Below are 6,790 nucleotides of genomic sequence, written 5' to 3' on the forward strand. Positions count from 1 at the left end.
TGTTTCAGGTCGCTTGGATCGGGCTGTACAATGATGATGTGAACAGCTGGAGGTGGTCGCTGTCAGACACAAGTTTCTACAAACACAGAGAGGAGGAGTTCAGACGATGGGGTGATAAACAACCAAACAATTACCGCAATGCAGAACACTGCACAGTGATGAATAAGAAGGGAAAATGGCACGATGTCAGCTGCACAGACACCTTTCAGGCCGTCTGCTGTGATGTGAGAGGTGAGAATATTGAGCAGTGAAGGTAAAACAGACCAGTTGAGCTTGTTGACCTCTCCCCTTCTCTGCTGCTCTCTGCCTCTCTGTCTTCATTTACATGAAGGTCATTTAAAGCAGATGGACGTGAGTCCTGCCATCATTTCACTGTGAGAAGCTGCAGGTTTATATAAAGAGCTGCATCATTAACCGCTTTATCCCACGTCACTGTCTCAGTCAACAGGGCTGCAAGAAAAGGAGTTGATATGCACACAGCTCCACGGTGACTTCAGCTTCATGCTGACATTCATTAAGAAACATCAGACTGCTGAGAAAAATATTCAGACGGAGAGAAACTCAAATATAAAGTATGCATCAGTGTTGTGTGTTATGTTGCCTCTGCACAGCTCTTCTCTGTATCTATTTTCAGGGCTGAATGTGACATTTGTCCTCACTGACGACTCCATGACCTGGACTGAGGCCCAGAGCTACTGCAGAGAACACCACACAGACCTGGCCAGTGTGAGAAACCAGGCAGAGAACCAGAAGGTCCAGAAGCTGGTTCCAGCAGGAGGAGAAGGAGAAAAAAGAGTCTGGATCGGCCTTTTTAGAGACTCCTGGAAGTGGTCTGATGGAAGTACCTCCTCGCTCAAGAACTGGAAGTCAGGGGAACCTAATAACCGCGGGGGAAATGAGAATTGTGCAGCAGCAGATTTCAGCTCCTCTGGAGAATGGGTGGACGTGAACTGTAACCAGATGCATCCATTCATCTGCTCCAGTCCATCTCAGTGGTAACCCCTGATTCAGACAGTATTTATATTAGATTTAGGTTTACTTTAGCATCAAATGAGAAAATAAAAAAACATTTCTTGACAATAAATGTGAACACTAAGAATGCTGATGTTAGCGTGCAGTGTGACCAACTGCAGATAATCAGTTTGTGTTGACTTAAATGTGAGAATATCAACAGATGGAGGAAGTAACTGCTTCTAACTGACTGATAAACCCCGCCCCCTGGTGGTGGGCTGCAGTATAGCTCTAAACTGACCACAGGCAGGACAAAACTAACTGATGACACTTTTATATATTATATGTCATATATATCAACAGGATGCTGATTATTATCAGAGCAGAAATCTCTCAACTGATCATGTTTGACTGTTTTTTAAAGCTTCTTTGATGAAAATGAAGACAGTGAGGATGAGTGTGACTGTATCTGCTGTGATTGAGGGAATGCTGACACAGGTAAATCTTCTTTTTATTCTTTTTATTCAACTTTTATGCAAAACTGAGCAGCAAATGACTGTTAGAAGAAAATTCAAAATAAGATGAGACAAAATTTTTAAGAGATATTTAAAATAATAAATAGAACAAAATCATTCACATACTATACGTTATAAAATTTATAATGCTTTGGACAGTAACATGACATGAGAAGTAGAAACAGGGAAAGTCACAAACTATCATGGGAGGGAAAAAAAGTCTGAAAAGAGTTTCCAGAGGATGAAATGTAAAGAAGAAAGCAGAATGTAATCTCTCTGTGTGAGTAATAATGTTTGTCAGCTCCAACAGAAGCTGAAGGACCAGGGGCTGAATGACGACGTCACACTGAGCTGGAGGAAGCAGGCAGATGGAAAAGTCTTCCACAAGGAGAAGAAGAAGACAAGCTTTCATTGAGATTTGCTGTTAATCAGAGAAAAGTGTGTTTCTTTCCTCAGAGTCCTCGTGTGATGTGTGAGAATAGAGCTGCAACAATTAGCAGATTAATCGACTCGTTGCAGCTGTTTTTATAATCAAATCATCATTTAAGTCATTTTACAAGCTCAAATGTCAAATATCTGCTGGTTCCAGCCTCTCCATATTTAATGTTTTTATTGGTCACATATGCTTATACACTTATATTTACTCATATTTAAACATATACAGACTGTTGGTTTATTAAGTTTGAATTGATGTGTTTGGGCTGTGGGAAATTATAACAGGCAATGTTTTATTATTTTTCCCATTTTATAGGTAATATAATATAATATAATAATATTACATTATATTTGAGTGGAATAAACTCTAGTGAAAATCCACCTTTAAACTTTAATGTTTTGTGGAATCATTCAAATCTACTTTAATGATTAAAAACATCTTTCTTCATTCGAGTGTAATATATCGCATCAAAACATGCCAAACAGGTCTGGCTTTTCAAATATGAAAATGTAATGTTTTTTTTGTCATATATGGTCATAATCTTATATTTACTCAGATTTAAAGGTGTTGGTTTATTAAAACAAGACATTTGAATTCATGTGTTTGTACTGTGGGGATTTATAACAGAGGTTTTTCACTATTTTCTGACATTTCATTGATAAGATTAATAAGATTAGATTACACATATTCTTTATGATGAGATCAGATATTGGGTAACTTCATCTTCATATGTTTTTGTTTAGAAATTGAAGTGTCACTGGGAACAATGTCATTATGACATTGTTTATTTAAATATAGTTTATAATGAAATAAAATTATATCCAACAAAGTAATGTTGTGAAAATGTATGATGGAATAACATAATGTCTGCAATAAATTTAATAAATTTCTTTAAATATTTCCCAAATTATTGGTTGATTTATTTATTTAATTTATGATTTTAAGAATAAATGGCCTCTGTGATCTATAATCTTTTTATAAAGTTTCATCATCTCTGAGATGTTTTTTAGGCTTCATTAAGGGTTATAATACTTCACTGACTGTGCCTTCTGTTTATGAATGATTTTAGATACATTTTATCATCACTTAAGAAAATGCATGCTAGTTATAAAGCAAGAAAGATTTGTGTGGTGATGTCTCGCTTCCTGCTCTTTTCATTTATTCCCATTTATTTGAGTCTTACCTCCTTTATTTAAAAATATAAAATAATAAAAATTATCATTATAGACTGTATAAAATAGGTTGAACCTTCACACTAATGTGGCCGTTCACTTCTTCTCAGAGATAATTATAATTATTTTATTTTTTAATTATTAACACAAATTTACAGGTAAGTGAAAAGACAAAATTATAAAATAAGATTCAGGGGTTATTAAATAAAAACAATCATATTCAAATCATAAGGCATCTATGATGTCAAACAACAAAAAGAGAAAAAAACAAAACCTAAAGGAGCTCAGACTCAGATAAAGTGGAATAAATGAAAACAGCAGGAAGTGAGACATCTCCACACAAATCTTTCTTACTATATGACAAGAATGCATTATATTTAAGTGGTGAGAACATTTTAAAAAATGATTCATAAACAGAAGGCACAGTCATTAAACTATTATAACCCTGAATGAAGCCTAAAAAACATATCAGAGACAATGAAACTTTATAAAAAGGTTATAGATCAAAGGGCCAATTATTGTGATAAATCAGCAGTATTATGAAGAGTCTTCTCTGTTATCTCTATTATAAAATACCAAATAAATCATCACACAAGTCAATTGTGACAAATATAAATAAACCAACAATTTGTGAAATAGTTAAAGGAATGTATTAAATTTGTTGCACACATTATGTTATTTCATCATAGATTTTCACATTATTTTGTCTTATTATAAACTTGTTTATTTTTGAAAATGTCATAACAGTGACACTTTAATTTCTACACCAAAACATATGAAGATGAAGGAACCAAATATCTGATCTCATCATAAAGAATATGTGTAATCTAATCTTATTAATCTTATCAATGAAATGTCAGAAAATAGTGAAAAACCTCTGTTATAAATCCCCACAGCACAAACACATGAATTCAAATGTCTTATTTCAATAAACCAACACCTTTAAATATGAGTTAATATAAGATTATGACCATATATGACACAAAAAAGCATTAAATATTCATATTTGAATATTTTTGTTTGTTTGGCATGTTTTGATGTGATATATTACATTCGAATGAAAAAAGATGTTTTTAATCATTAAAGTAGATTTGAATGATTCCACACAACATTAAAGTTTGAAGGTGTATTTTCACTGGAGTTGATTCTAGTCAAATTTAATTTATATTATTATATATTAACTTACCTAAAAAAATTGAAAAATAATAAAACATTGCCTGTTATAATTTCCCACAGCCCAAACACATCAATTCAAACTTAATAAACCAACAGTCTGTATATGTTTAAATATAAGTAAATATAAGTGTATAAGCATATATGACCAATAAAAGCATTACATCTTTAAACTGGAGAAGCTGGAACCAGCAGATATTTGACATTTGAGCTTGTAAAATGACTAAAATGATTATTTGATTATAAAAACAGATTAATCTGCTAATTGTTGCAGCTCTATTCTCACACAACACACACGCTTTTAACTTTTTATCAAAGGGCGCGGCCGTGCCGGGGACTCACATTTCACTCTGTCGCCATAAAAGAGGAAGTAGTTTTAAACATGAGTGAACATTGTCCAATCTTGTCCAAACCTCTCACGTATGATCACAGACCCGGCCTGAAGACATCTTTGTGACAATAATGAGTTATAGTCACATAGTTCAAACTTTGTCAGATCAGCCTTAAGGAGTGTATGATGCTTCACTGTGACATTTATAACTTTTGACTGGGGGGCGTGGCCTTGGTGGCACAGCCAAATTCAATGTTAAGTATTTTAGATCCGATTCCCACTGCCTTTTTAAAAACAGTTTTGGGTATTTTAGAAGAACAGTTGTTCACAATTGTCAATTATTCTCTTCAGATGGGTACCTACTAGCCTAAAGACCGCCATAGTAAACCTCTGCTGAAGAGAAACAATCTAGACTCCTCAGTTATTACAGACCAGTATTGAACTTGCCATTTTTAAGCAAAATTTTTGAGAAACTTTTTTTAATCAGTTAAATTATTTTATTAACTCAAATCACATTTTGACATCACACTTTGAAAAGTTTCAATCTGGTTTTGGGGCCAATCACAGCACTGAGACAGCTCTAGTAAAGGTGGTAAATGATCTGAGATGCAATATGGACTTGAAAAAAACCAGCATCTTAGTGTTACTTGATTTAACTGCAGCTTTTGATACAGTTGATCATACAGTTGGACTGCTATTATTTTGAACACTACTGTATATGAAATATATATATGAATGTAATAAATAAATGTATAAATAAATGACATTGGATGTGCTTCACTTTTCAGGCAGCGCATCAAATTCATGTTCTACCACGCCTACAACTGTTACCTTGACAACGCAACACACACACCGAACACCTGTACTGGTACATGTTCTTCTGTGTATTTCCAAATCAAATTCAATGCAAATTTAATCTAATTCTAACAGCTATCAGGTGCAGTTTCTGTACACAGACAAACCTTTTGTGGACTGAAGTGTGACGGTGAGTCAGCGAGGTGAAGTGAGGACGGCTCAACACACTGAGCACACATTCATTTTGTCAAGAGATGAAATGTTTGTAAATGGGTTGAGAGAAAAGTGTAAAATTCACCAACAACAGTCAGTTTACATCTGGAAACACAAGTTGTGTTTGATTCCACTCATAATCATTTTAACAACAAGGCTGAAAGAAAATAGATTTTTTTATTCATCATCATATTGTGACGATATCGTGATACGTGAAAATGATCCAGCAGCGCTGTTCTCCTGTTCTGGAATTGCTTTCAGAAAGTGTAAACCCTTCTACTCCCCCCATGAGTTCACATTCATTCTGGTCAGTGTTTACATCACTGCAGGCCAACATGCTCCAGACCAGTGGCGGAATCAGACTGTTAGAAGGGCAGGTGCGAAAAAATAAAAAGGGCACATTCTGCACAACATGGGGCCCCACCAGCATGCAAAAAGCTATGATGCATCATGTATGATGAAATATTAGCATTAAGTTAAAAGGAGATCCACATCAAAGTAATTAATGATATGGTACTAACAATTAAAAGTATCGAACCAAACCATGTAGGGACATTATTCACAGTTGGGTGATACCGTATTATAGAATCACTAGAGGGCACATCATCATATTTTATTGTATAAAGGGGCACCCTAGAGGGCAATCAGTAAGTTTTTTCACCTCTAGAGGGCACTTTGGCGTGCTTTTTCAACCACAGAGGCACCAAACAGGAAAAAGGCCACTAGAAGGGCACTAGAAGGGCTCTCATTGAGGCACGTTATTGAATTTTCTTGCACTAGAGGGCACATCATAATTTCTTGTATGGAGGGGCACCCTACAGGGCACCAAAACATTTTTTGCACGTGTAAAGGGCAGCAAATAAGGCACTTCCTCTCGTTTTCACCACTCGAGAGGGCACTTGAGCGCCCTCATACTGCGACAACATACTCAATCAAAGCTGCCTTTTCGGCCTTGGCTTGAATGTGTGCAGATACTGCAGAGGAGGTCCGCGACAGCTGGAAGTGTGTCTTTACAGAACTCACTTTACACTTAACACGTTTGAAGCACTGTCTTCAGGGTGGATTTCCTCTGCGTCGCTTTGGGTCTTTTGGTTTGGAGTCTTTATTTGGCTGCACATATGGATGACCTCTCTAAGAGGTCTTTCACCCTTTCAGTGAAATCACAGAACTTGGAGTACTTACTGTGCCTTCTCGCTTCATCTTG

The sequence above is a fragment of the Centropristis striata genome, chromosome 11 (assembly GCF_030273125.1).
Source record: "Centropristis striata isolate RG_2023a ecotype Rhode Island chromosome 11, C.striata_1.0, whole genome shotgun sequence".
NCBI lineage: Eukaryota > Metazoa > Chordata > Actinopteri > Perciformes > Serranidae > Centropristis > Centropristis striata.